Here is a 14,139-nt window from a genome sequence, read left to right as displayed (position 1 = left end):
TTCATGAAAGTACAAATGTAGCCCTATCTTTTGCAACAATAAAAACATAGGGTCATGCGGCATTTTTGGGCATTCACATGGCCTTGTTTACAAACAATGTAGATTCGCACTGAATTCCCATACTGACCCCCATTACTTTTTCAACCCTGAAGGGGAAAAAATTAGTACATTCAGCATTTATTTTTTATTTTTTTTCAACTCTAGTTTTGATCCATCTACCAAAAAATATTTATTACAAACATTATCTGCCAATCAGAAGACCATATAACTTCAGTGTTATACAGAAAGCTCTCCCCTAAATGGGCGGTCCCTGATGACGTATATTTATTTACTGAATTTACCCCTATAAGAGACTTCTTTACTTCTTTTCCATTTTTTTTTGTAATAAACATGTAATGTATCCAATTTTCAAGTTCCAGTTTCAATACAACCTTCAAAAATGCTGAATTTGTAAAGATAGAGCAAAATTTATACTACAGCCCATACTGCGGCCAATGTATATTTGGTATATACAGTTGGGCATTGACTGTTTTTAAAAGAATGGTGTAAAAAACTATGTTTAATAAATATGAATTGTTTTCTGTGTTTGCTTTGAGTAGTATTGCAAGTACATCTAGAAACTAAAGTCTTGGTGTACTCTTAGTTAGTTTAGTCCCTTATATGGAAGTGGTTGGTTAAATACCATGAAAAGACCACAAAAAGACTTTTCAAAGGCTTTTTTAAGCAGTTTCATACCAAATAAAACAACAATTATGTTTCATTATAGTAAATCTATGTTTTAATTACTTGTAAATTTCACAAAATGTCATTGACAATCACTCTGCAGAAATTCCTGTTACCCGGACATCAGGATGGGTTCTTCGCCAAAACTAGACAGCTAGAACTGAAGTAGAAAAAAGTGCCAAATATGAAAAAATAAGATTAGGTATGACCAAAATTTACATTTGGGAGATTGAAGTAACAATTTAGAGTATTTAAAAGCAATAATGTAACTTAAAAATCCAATTACAAACATTTTAACACTTGTTTCATAGATGAAGGACCTGTAATCATGAAAACTTGTCTAGTATATTCTTTTGAAATAAAGAAACGCAAAGCGTTATGTAAAAATAAATGAATACCTTCATGCGGTCAGATTATTCGAGTGTTAAAATACTAGAAAAGTGCTTATTTGCCACTTGTTCTACAACTTAACATGGGGTACACAGCTAAAAAAAAATACCACTCCATCAAAGGGAGGTAATCCATTTTTTTCATATGATTTTATACATTATGAGAAGAAATATGTGTAAAATGTGATGTAAATGGGGAGAATATTCATGCCTTTCATTGATATCATAACTCTCAAGTGTAATTTCTATTGTTTCTTTCAATCTGGACACAAAACTGATTTTTAAAATATACTTCATGCTTCTCTCACTGTACACTGAGTGCATCCTGGATAGCCGCAGTTAAAGATAGAAATTTGTGTAAAAAAAGCTTTAAATGGTTCCAAAATCCTTCCTTTACATGAACATTTACAGGAAATGAGTTTTGTGATTATTGCCTTGGACAAGTACAGTGAAAAAGTGCATATTTTCCTATAGGGGTAAATTCAGTAAAAAATCTCCCATTGACTTTAATGCTAATCTATGTGTGGAAATAAATTTATGCCTGATTTACCTTTAGAAATTAAAATCTTTCCTATATCATTCATGAAAGTACAAATGTAGCCCTATCTTTTGCAACAATAAAAACATAGGAACATGCGGCATTTTTGGGCATTCACATGGCCTTGTTTACAAACAATGTAGATTCGCACTGAATTCCCATACTGACGCTTATTACTTTTCAACCCTGAAGGGGAAAAAATTAGTACATTCAGCATTTATTTTTTATTTTTTTTCAACTCTAGTTTTGATCCATCTACCAAAAAATATTTATTACAAACATTATCTGCCAATCAGAAGACCATATAACTTCAGTGTTATACAGAAAGCTCTCCCCTAAATGGGCGGTCCCTGATGACGTATATTTATTTACTGAATTTACCCCTATAATAAGCTGAACGTTTTATACACCATCTATTGTTAAGGAAATATTATACTTCTCAATGATCAAAAGAAGTATAATCCGAGTTGCTATGAAATTATTCAGACAAAGTGTGCGAATCAATTTTTTATGATTTTTTATACATTATTTTGTCAAATGGTAAGTAAATATTTTGTCAAAAGGTTATGAAATTTAAACGAGCCAAATTAATTTTAGTCCAGGTGTTAGGGACAACCTTTAGTAAGATATCATCATAATAAAAAAAGAGTGATCATGAAGCATTTAATCTCGTAATCAAATAATCACAATAAAACAGCTAAGTAATCACATAATCAAAAACCCTTTTTATTGAGGAGTTTCATCCATGTTGTATACAAGGCCAACCGATAGTTCAGCTAAAGTCACAATTGTGAAGTTGAATTCAGTTTTCAGCAAACAATTGAATTAATGATTAATTTATATGCATATTAACACTTGTGACCGGAACCTGACCTGTTGCTCATCAACAATTAATGAACACTTTATATTGTAGACAATGATAGGGTACAATCTGGTAATAATCAGCAAAGTTTTTAATTAATAGACATAAACATAAAACATTGGAACTGTGGTAATTCCCACATGATAAATATAAAAGGAGCATAAATAACAAAATATTTTTGTTTAAGTGTGTGTTACATGTTTCAATTTTGAATTTTGGCTATAACGTTATAATTTTGCATTATATATAATATATTTTCTAGGAATAAAACGACCAAACTATAAAATGGTGTTACAATTTTGCATTTAAACGTTTTACATGTTTTACTTTGTATTTTCACTATTTTCTTTTATAATTTTTAACAAAATTATCAGGTTCGCAAAACAAAAAGAAAAAAAAGGAAAGAAATTGAAAATAATATTAAAATCAATATCGTCAGGCGTACAAAATGAAGTTGTAACATGTTTGTATATTTTAGTATTTACAAGACGTGTTTCTGTGAATAAACTGATAATAAAAACTGTATCCACTGACAATTATATATTTAATTTAATGACACTCTGCAGAATTGAATAATAAATAAACCATTGACCATTTCATACAATAGTTTATAGTACACTCTGTGGATATTTAACTTATTAGTTATAGAACCTACAATTGATTTTGTTTTATTGCTCGTGTTTTAGTATTATTATGTATAATGAAAGAGTGTTTCATCAACTACTTTAATCATCCTATGATAGTCTAACCACGTGGATACTTAATTTACAATTACCGTTTGTTCGAATTTGATTTTAAAAGTTTCTGTGTGATTTGATCTCCGGTGAAGAGTTGTCTTATTGGCAACCATACGCAACGTATCTTTTATCATTAAGGTATTTTCAGTATGGTAAATTTGACCTGATTAAAGAGTATACATCCATAATCCAGCACTACCGTTTTTTTAAAAAATTGATTTGAAAAATTCGGAAAAGTAAGCCGTGACAACTTTTGGCATCAAAATTGAAGGGGAAAGGAAACGTAGCTAATATCCTCTCTTTCTCAAACATCGTGTAGTACTTTGCTTCAATATGGAAGATGAATTGATAACATTGAATATTGGAGGAACCGTATTCAAAACGTACAGGTCAAAGTTAATTAAATATCCTAACTCTAAACTAGGAAGTCTAACAACAGCTTCAGAACACTATTTACCTAGCAGTAAGGAATATTTTTTCGACAGGAATCCTGAGCTTTTCAACGTAGTTCTAGATTATTATAGATATGATAGACAACAATTGCATGTACCGAACTACACGTGTGGAGCAGTTCTATTACAAGAATTTGACTTTTGGGGTTTACCCTTAGTCAATATTGCGGACTGTTGTTTCCATATATATATCAAACATGAAGATGAGTTAGATATACAACATAATTTGGATACATGTAATTCGAATACACAAATAGGCAGTAGCCTTACAATTTCCAAGTCATTCAGAAAACAGCTATGGTTAGTTTTAGACCAACCGAATTCCTCACGAATTGCACAGGTAAGAAGTAAAATCACAAAAATACTGAACTCAGAGGAAAATCAATTTGGAAAGTCCATAATCACATGGCAAAATCAAAAAACAAAACGCATCAAAAACGAATGGACAAGAACTGTCATATTCCTGACTTGGTACAGGCATTTTCAAATGTAGTATATAGTTTTTCAATTACATGTATTGAGGGAGTTCGCTTCTCAGTTTCAAAACAATAAGCTTTTCAAATGCAAAAGACTAATTTATTTTGATAGAAGATCAATAATGGAATCAAAAGCAAAAATAAATATATTGGTCAATGTGCTTGTTTCCGAGATATTAGCCATTGAAATTTTTGAGATTTATCATTGACAAGTTAAAGTTCTAAAAAAATATAAAAAAATATTTATAAAATTTTATAAGACTTTTACAGATGACTAATCATTAAACATGTAAAAGATTTATAAAAAGAAAAATAGGGATTAGTGGGCATTTTGTTAAGGCATTTAAATCGATAAAACTTGATAAGTCAGAAAATCTGACAAACGTTCAAAATCATGACAAGCTAACATCCTTAAATAAGTTAAAATAGGTACAATTGTTGAGTTCACGATTTATGAATACTGCCTTTTTTAAAGGTGTTTTGAGAAAAAATGTAACAACTTGATATTTAAACACTGTGAAAATACACAAAGGATTTGGTGCAATCAAATAAGATTAGTCACCTATTTTACATACATGATCAACACTATCTGCTTCGGTTCGGAAGCATATATGAAATCCTTAATTTGTGTTGTGTGCTTCAGTCTTTATTTCTATTCGGTGTGTTTCGTATAATGTTGTTAATTATCCTTGTCAGTTTGTCAATGACTTATGAATTTGAATATCCCTTTCGTATATTCTGTCTCTTTCCCAAAGGGAAATGAAGATACCAAAAGTCGAAAAAAACTAAGACCGCTTTTCAAAAAAGAAAAAGAAAAAGAAAGACGAGGATACAAACAAAAAATAAACTAAATATAATGTAGAAACTATAGACTGAGGCACAAGAACCCCATAATTACACTGGTGTGATCTTAGATGCTCCGAAAAGGTAAGCAGATTCTGCTCAATATGCTGCATCTGTTGTGTTTTTCATGTTAATATAAACCCGTTGTTATATCTATTCGAAGATCATATATATAAAGCATCACCAATATGTGTCTACAACACCTCTGATTACATTAAAATGCAATGTACGGCTCTTGCACCAATAACTATTACTCAATTTATTTCACTTGGCTGGGCGGAGTTTAACCGTTTTGCTCATAATAAAACATTCCATCTATAGATAGGTGTTTTAGGATAAACTCATCAATAAAGTGTCCAGTCATTCTTTTGTAAATTCCTTTGATGGAACTGATAAGTGATTAGACATCAGTAATAATTATAACGGCAATCATCATAATCACACACATTTTCAAATAGACTGTCCTTATGGAAATCAAAACGTAAGCTCCGCCCGATCAGTCTAAATGACATTGGTAATAATAAGCCTTTCTTTGCAGATGTTTTTTGCAGTTTTCATGATAATGGTTGTTTTGTCTGTATTGATGTCCTGCATGGTAACAGATACACAATTCCGGGTAGAAAGACCTCCTCCACCTGACCGTTCAACTAATAACCGAAACCAGCTTACACGGACTAACGCTACAACGGGCAATAACACAAGTAATGTTTCGGTCGTTCGTCACGTGAAGGATGACGGGTTAACTTGGAAGATGAAGCTTTTCATAGAAACCAAACCATTAGATTACATAAGTTATATTGATTATGTCACTACAGGGTTCTTTATATTAGAGTTGGTACTCCATTTTCTTGTTAGTCCACAGAAGAAACGGTTTTTAAGTGACAACAACAATAAAATCGATTTTTTGTTATTTCTTGTAACATTATTGTATTGGTGTGTTACTCCACTGGCGGTTGATTACATGAAATACACACAATACAGATCTCTATATATTTTCGCAAATGTAACTATGATGTTAAAAATCCTTCGAATGTTTAGATTAACTAAGCTGTATACAGAACTTCGAATATTATTAATAACCCTTCAAAAAAGTATCAAAGAACTTATGTTATTGTCTGTAACGTTTGGAATATTTGCAGTTTTATTTGGGAACTTGATTTACTACAGTGAACTGTCAGAGAGCGAAACCTTTCCTGATAGTTTTATAGGAATATGGTGGTCCATTATTACCATGACGACTGTTGGGTATGGAGATTATTTTCCAAAATCTTCTAGTGGTTATTTCGCTGGAGTTATTACCGCAACTTCTGGTGTACTTATTATAACAATGCCAATTGCTATTATCGCGGGAAAGTTTGATGGATATTATACTGCATATAACACCAGCAAAACAAAAACAAAGATGCGAAAATTACAGAAGAAAGAACATAAGAATTCAGTGGCACCTTTGATTAACACGAAGGTCGTAAACAAACACTGAGTGAGGAAAACCGAAATTATTTCAAAAGAATGAGTACGCAGGACCTTGTAATTGTTATTAATCAATTGAAATTCTACCTCTACTTCTGCTAGAGAATGAACCAGATTAAATACAATTCTTATTATATACTATAGTTTTTACCTAACTATTTAACATCAAATTGATCTTTTTGTTAATTGTTTCGCAATATATTTTTCGTGTAAGGTACCACAATACATTACGTTTGTTGTATTTGCCATTTTGAAATTGATATTGTTGTAAATTCTCACTTGAGGAACCATGACATCATTATTTGTATACAGTATGTATTTGTTTTAAAAACATATTGCTTAAAGTAATTTCTGTATGTGTATTGTCAAACTATGTTTCCATCTTGGTGCAAACATATATCGTGGCTTTATTTCTATGCACTTGGAGTTAATCAAAAGATTTGTAACAACAAGCTTGGGCTTTTTATCCTGATTTTAATTTTTCCTGCTGTGCATGCATCGTCTGCTTTAAGAATTCAAACTAAGAAATATGTCATATTATACGAGACCCCTTCGTAACACTGAATTTGCCATATGCAAACCAAACACGTATAGTCAAGGGCTGGGGTAATCGTAAGATTACTATAAGATTACATTCATATGATTATTTGGTTTCCTACGCACAACAAAAGCAACTTTTACAATGCCTCAATAATGAAAAATTTGTTAAGGTGATAACCCAAGTCAGATTTGGTAGCTAACTTTGGCTCTCATGTGGGGTACAGGGAGACTGGTAGAGATTGGAGGATTCTATAACTCGGCCCTTGCTCTTGACCTGACACAATTTGGAGGTTTTGAAAACGTGATTAGTTCTAACGGTAGGGTCTACATATGGATATCTCTTGGACCTCCTCCACCTCATCTTATTGAGAGGATGCCTTCACCTGACAACAGTTCGACCACATATAACTGGAGCATTGGTAAAACGAGTGTTTTCCTCGATCACCCCCCCTAATTGTAGGGGGTGGCGTAACCGTGTTTAACTACCAGGGGTTGCATGACATTATGTCAACATAGGTCAGCTGATAGCCATTGTGTATAGGTTATTGGTAGTCATCCTGGCGTCTCAACAAAATATTACAGAAAAGTATGTAGCCAAAGTAATGCCACATTCTAAAAATGTATATTCTAGTCATGGAAATGTAAATACAAGTTGGTGTAATAAAATGTATGTGTAATTAGAGTGATTGTATTTGTATAAATTGTTAAAGTTGAATTAATGAACAAATGAGGATGGAACCTCTACACAAATGAGTATTATATACAGAAAGACTAGTATTTTAATTTTTGGTATTTGTGAATTACAATTAAAAAACAGAGAAAGAGAGACAACTTAATGCAATTTGTAATCACTGTGCGATTAAAGGAAGGACTTCCACATAGTTTAGAAAATCGTGAACAACTCTTGATCGTTGTTCTTCAGCTCATTATTATTCATTCGGTATTAATATAGGGTCTTCTTCTTTGAGTATTGCAATTAGACAGTTATCATCAACACTTGGTATTTCAGTCTATAAAACAAATTACAATCAGTATACTCAGAAAATTTTATAAAATTGAGATTCTCTTCAATCTTTCCATGCTTACGTGAAGTTCTAACGGATTATAAGTAAAACTGAAAAAAAAACCTTATTTCTTCTTTTTTAAAAACTTATGTATAGCTCTCAATTGGAATTCACTTGTGAATTTAAAAAGAAAAAAATCAAATGAGTGTTTTCTGTCTTAGAAACCAAACATACTAATAACATTAACGGTACCATTTTTCTGCACCAAATGCGCATTTCGACAAAACATGTCTCTTTATTTAAATAGCATCGACATTCTAAATTGAAACAAAATCTTGAGGAATATCATGTTTTTCTGGTAAAGTTCAGGTTGAAAATTTCACGTGCTATTTCTTGTAATCTTGTAGGCATTATTTCAATTGTGAATATCAAAAACCTTGTCCTTATTTGTCTTTCATTCTGTGTCGAGACTGTTTTTGTTCTGTATGGTTGCCTCCAGATATACTTTAACTTGTAAGATGAACCCATATGAAAAAAATAAAATTGATAAATGATTTCCCGCATGGATATTTTAAGTACCTGTACAAAAGCCTGAATAATTTCCAATCTCATTTCCTTTTAATAAAGCAGCCTTGGAAACACATAATTAATCTATCTCACGAGACAATCGAGTAGAATATAGTTTGTTTGTAAAATTGTTAAGTTGACCAATCTGAGAGAAATGATAAACAGAACAGTTATATACTTTAAAAAAAGAGACATTGATAAAATAGTCTTTAAAGAAGGTTAATAGGTGAACTATAAAATGTCAACGTATGAAAGTGTTTAACAACAGATATTCGTTTCTGAATAAGCTAATAATAAAGTCATTTAGGTAGAGTAAAATGTGCGTTAACAAATTTCCAAACATACATAAATTGTAACAACAAAATATGCCTTGTTTAATCAAACAGCTTATTAGAGTAGGCAATAATTTTGATTTATTATCGTGAATGTATTTTTCTGTTATGAAAAAAATGGAAAACAACACGTTTAAAAATGTGTTGCGGCCGACGTGTTTTTCTGGATTTACCTTCACCAGGAACGCTCAAAGCCAATCATTTGAAATCCGAAGATGTAAAATTACCTAAACCGTTGAAGTGCTAGCACATATGTCAAAGATACCTAAAATAATAGCCAAATTCATCTCAAGCTAACTTTGCCAGAGGGAGTTGAAACCTAAGTTTTCTAAATAATTTCAAAATTTATAAACGGACAATTTTAGTACATTTTGTTAAATCATGTCAGTACTAAAATACTGACTACTGAGCTGATGATACCCTCGGAGACTGATAGTTCACCAGCAGAGGTATAGACCCAGTGATGTAAAAAAATTAAAAACAACATATTTAATTTTTTTTTGAGTACGAAGCGCTTTTCTGGATTTACCTTCATCAGGAACGTTTTAAATGTTCAAAGCCAAACATTTGAAATACGAAGATGTAAAATTACCGAAACCGTTGAAGAGCTTTATGTCAATAATACCTAAAATAATAGCCAAATTCATCTAAAGCTAACGTTGCCTGTAGTGTCATAGGTGCACTACTGTTTATTTTTATAATCTATGTTGAATATGAAAACTGAACGAAATCCATCGGGATAATTAAATGAACATCCTCATAGCGAGATTAATTTTTTTAACTCTAAAAGAGTCGATTGATTGCATTCCATACAGAGTTATATTATAGGTGGTGTTTGAGTTGCTCAGTCGGCAGTGTTCTTTGCAGTTTGAGATGTCTGTTGAATGTCAATTGGGTGTCCTTCACCCCTTTTCATCTGATTAAAAATATTCCATCAATGTCTCTTACTGGTTTTCAAATGTTTTAAGGGAAAACATTTAATCATTAGATGAGTTTTAATATGTTTGATGAGAGAATAAGACAAAGCTGCCATGTGTATTGATCTTTGTGAAGATAAATATGCATATCAACGAACATTTAAAGTGTCCAGTCGAGTCACTTTTCTCTCATTTCAAATATATGGTTAAATCAATCAATTACAAAATTTGTTAGATTTGAAAGCAATCTTTGTATAATAATATACAAGTTTATTATAACGAGGAAAGAGGTTAAATGGCAAACGAAATTTGCATTATATTTTTACTTTTGACAATAAGCAATTTTTTTTGTCAAACTACAGATGATAAAAAGAAATTGTTTACTGAATTACTCATCAATAAAAGTTACAATTAAAAAGTGGCTGTCGATTTCGAGTTGTCCAGCATTCATTATATGGTGGGATGACCAGCTAGTTTGGGATAGAGCGACTAACGATGATATTTACTACTTGCTGGTTCTTCAGGTTTGTGACAATAAACTTACTGTTTTATCAACCACATTTTTTCTCTCTCTAAACTGAAGAATTTATTGCATGTGAATTTCTTCTTTAAACATGCTCAAATAATTCATTTTTTTTGCAACCAGCTATCATAACTATCATGAATATGTTCAGAAGTTACATTTTTCGTTTTCTGAATCTTAAGTTTCAAGTTTATTGACAATGTTTATGTTATATACTTTTGCATATTGCTGTAGCGTTCAAACATACTTGAAATAAAAGGTGCGAATCTTATAAAGGCTGAAATAGTGTTTTTCTAAACATTCGACGTTCAATAAATAGACATATTAGAGTTAATTTAGTAGATACAGTGTCCAAAATAAATAACTTTTAATTTTTTAAACAAAATTTTGTATTGGTTTCTAATTTCGTGTGAAAAAAAAAAAAAAAAAAAAACCCGTATGACGAAAAATACACACAGAAGTACTGATTCTTGATGATAAATGCCCCCTCAAAACGTAAAAAATATGGTGTCAATTTTTTTTCAATCTTTGTTGTGGTTTAAAAAGCACGATTTTTCTTCTAAAAAAATTACGATATACATGTCTAGGAAGGCCTGTCTTTTCTACGAAATATAATTTGGCCATCATGTACATGTTCTACCTGTATTTAAGCCTGTAATTTGAAATGTTATGGTACATTGTTGTAAATGGTAGACAAACATATTATGTGTTTATGGCTTGACTACTACAGTCGAGCCACATGATTCTAGTCATGATTATGTCCAGCTTCGAACTTCATCTTCATTTATAATCAATTATGGATACGACATCAGCTTTCTTTTTATAATGAATATGAGTTAAAATAAATGAATATAAGCTTATCTATTATACATTTCTAGGAATGTGATTGGTTAAAAGCGTCCGCGTGAAGACCGTGTATATTTGATATAAGGTTAGAAGGGAGGCGGGGCTTATTTCATACACGGTTAGTAGTGTCGTTACGTCCCTTTATATTCCATTTTAGGTAGAAGGGAGGCGGGGCTTATTTCAAACACGGTTAGTAGTGGTGCTACGTCTCTTTAAAAAACAAAACGGAACTGGGGGAAAATCTTAAAGGTTTGAACAGACGAAGAAATTGATGATTAAGGTGGTACCTAACACTACAGGGAGATAACTCTGTAAAGTCAGCTAAACGATTTAATTACGTTGAGTGGTAAAAGGAATATTAAGCTGCTCAATGATCAAAATTGGTTTTAGTCAAACTGCTATATAACCAGTGTAAATTTTCTGACAAAACGGTTGGTTCAAATTTTTTGAAATTTTTATAATTTTGTTAAATTTACTTTGACAAAATGTTATTAAAATTAAACGAGCCAAATTAATTTTAGTGAAAGTGTTGGGTACCACCTTAAGATTGAAATAAATTCATTAACATTTTTTTTTTAAATACTAAGGCTTTTCTACCTCAGGCAGAGATTACCTTAGCTGAATTTGGCAAAACTTTTAGTAATTTCGTTCCTCAATGCTCTTCAACTTCGTACTTCATTTGGCATTTTTAACTTTTGGGGATTCGAGCGTCACTAATGAGTCTTTTGTAGACAAAACACGCGTCTGGCGTATATACTAAATGTAGTCCTGGTATCTTTGATGCGTTTATTTATACCTAACAAGTTGTTAGCGTTGGCTATTCTAGTAGGATCAACGGAAGTAGTTTCCTAATACTTAAAGTATTGAAGACTGGCTTATATAGATATAGGAAGATGTGGTGTGAGTACCAATGAGACAACTCTCCATCAAAATAACAATTTATAAAAGAAAACCACTATAAGTCAATATACGGCCTTCAACATGGAGCCTTGTCTCACACCGAACAAAAAGCTATAAAGAGTCCCAAAGTTAATGGTGTAAAACCATTTGAACGGGAAAACCAATGGTCTAATCTATATAAAAAAACCAGAAACGACAAACACGTATAAATTACATAAACAAACAACAACTACTGTACGTAGGGCAGGTGTAAACATTTGCAGCAGTATTAAACGTTTTAATGGCTTGGTCATTTTGATAGATCACAAGTCTTAATTCTATACGTTAAGATAGTCGGTAAGATAAACTCGTTACATGGAGTGCTTCGCCCTCAACCCATATGGAATTTACTGACCCCATACATACCGTAGTAAGTCATTAGCAAACTATGTAACTAATAATATGCTCTTGTAGATAATTAGTTATATTTGAATTGTCATAAAAATCGAGCATATCTCATTCAATTTCCACTAAATAATCATAAATTGATAGAAATGATGTTTTCAATATATTTATTTACTTAATAATATATTTCAGGATACGGTTTGGAAACCGGACATTGTACTAAAAATGGTTTCCACAAGTTTGAAGAACTAGGCGGAAGTTTTTATTATGTTCGGATTAAATACGACGGTCGAATATCTTGGTACCCGTATCATGTCTTTGAAAGTCAATGTTCGATAGATGTTACTTTTTATCCATTTGATAAGCAGACCTGTCATATTATATTTACCATTTGGACGTATCGGTATGATGAAGTTGAAATAAATCCTAAATCAAAATTTGAACTAGACGAATATACAGAGAATAGTTTATGGGCAATAACATCAACTTCGGTGCAGATAAACAGAGTATTAGGCAGCCATGAGATCGATTTCACAATTTACCTACGCCGTAAACCCACGTATTATATAGTCAATATCGTCATACCTTTAATATTCCTAGGCATTCTTAATTCCTTAGTATTTATTATCCCTGCCGATGCAGGCGAGAAAATGTCTTATTCAGTTACTGTATTTTTGTCGTTCGCGGTATTTTTAAAAATAATAACAGCCCAACTACCCGTCAATTCAGAAAGCACATCTATCCTCAGTATTTACATCGTAATTCAACTGAGTTACTGTATTTTAGTTCTTGTCGTTAATTCATTCCAATTAAGATTACATCACAGACATGAAGGCAACGAAAAATCTAAAATATTTGTAATGGCTGTTAAACTTCAAAGAAGAATGTGTTGCTGGAGAAATAAGATACAACCTGATACCAACAAAATAGGACGCATCAACAATGAAGATACACAGGGAAATGAAAATACTATCCCTCAAAGGAATCACAACGAAGAAGCAATAAAATGGCGTGATGTATCGTCTGCTATTGATTTCTTTGCTTTTTGGATTTTGATGGGAACAGACTTGATTATAACATTGTTTATTTTCATACACATAGGTGTAAATAAATCAATCATATGATTTACATGAAATATACCTACGCTATACATTGTATGGGGTTCAAAGCATTTTTTTCTGTATTGATTTTTAGCATTGCTTAAACAAATGAATGAAATATAGGCTTGTCGCAGTCAAAATTAGCCACATGCTCACAACGCAGCTTGAAATATCATTATTGCGAATAGGAGGATATCTAACTATCAGCCAACAAATTAACTGGACCATGAGTTTGCATCAGACATATATATTTATAGCTTGTTGTTCGGTGTGAGCCAAGGCTCCGTGTTGAAGGCCGTACTTTAACCTATAATGGTTTAATTTTTAAATTGTTATTTGGATGGAGAGTTGTCTCATTGGCACTCACACCACATCTTCCTATATCTATTGATGATTAATGTGATCAATAGTTTATACTAAGATTTCCAGAAATCTAGAGCTTATTTGTAGTAGAACTTGGCTTCCGAACGGTAGTTCTTCGTTACAACACTTTTAACTTTATTTGAAAATAATAATGTACAATGTGAAGAAACATG

At 31.8% G+C, this 14,139-nt stretch overlaps 1 long non-coding RNA gene and 1 pseudogene across 1 annotated transcript in view; one reads left to right on the top strand and one right to left on the bottom strand.

Annotated features, from left to right (window-relative positions):
• Positions 1–977, bottom strand: part of LOC134680915 (uncharacterized) — a 499,914-nt gene extending 498,937 nt beyond the window's left edge. The window contains exon 1 of the long non-coding RNA XR_010100536.1: positions 787–977. This is a non-coding gene — a long non-coding RNA (uncharacterized LOC134680915). The remainder of the gene's footprint in view (positions 1–786) is intronic.
• A 2,605-nt stretch (positions 978–3,582) lies between these two features.
• LOC134727634 (neuronal acetylcholine receptor subunit alpha-6-like) lies at positions 3,583–13,627 on the top strand (annotated as a pseudogene).
• The last annotated feature ends 512 nt before the right edge of the window (positions 13,628–14,139 follow it).

Source organism: Mytilus trossulus, chromosome 8 (assembly GCF_036588685.1).
Source record: "Mytilus trossulus isolate FHL-02 chromosome 8, PNRI_Mtr1.1.1.hap1, whole genome shotgun sequence".
Classification (NCBI taxonomy): Eukaryota; Metazoa; Mollusca; class Bivalvia; order Mytilida; family Mytilidae; genus Mytilus; species Mytilus trossulus.
The sequence above is the reverse complement of the archived record's forward strand: the minus strand, read 5'-3'. Positions and strand labels throughout refer to the sequence as shown.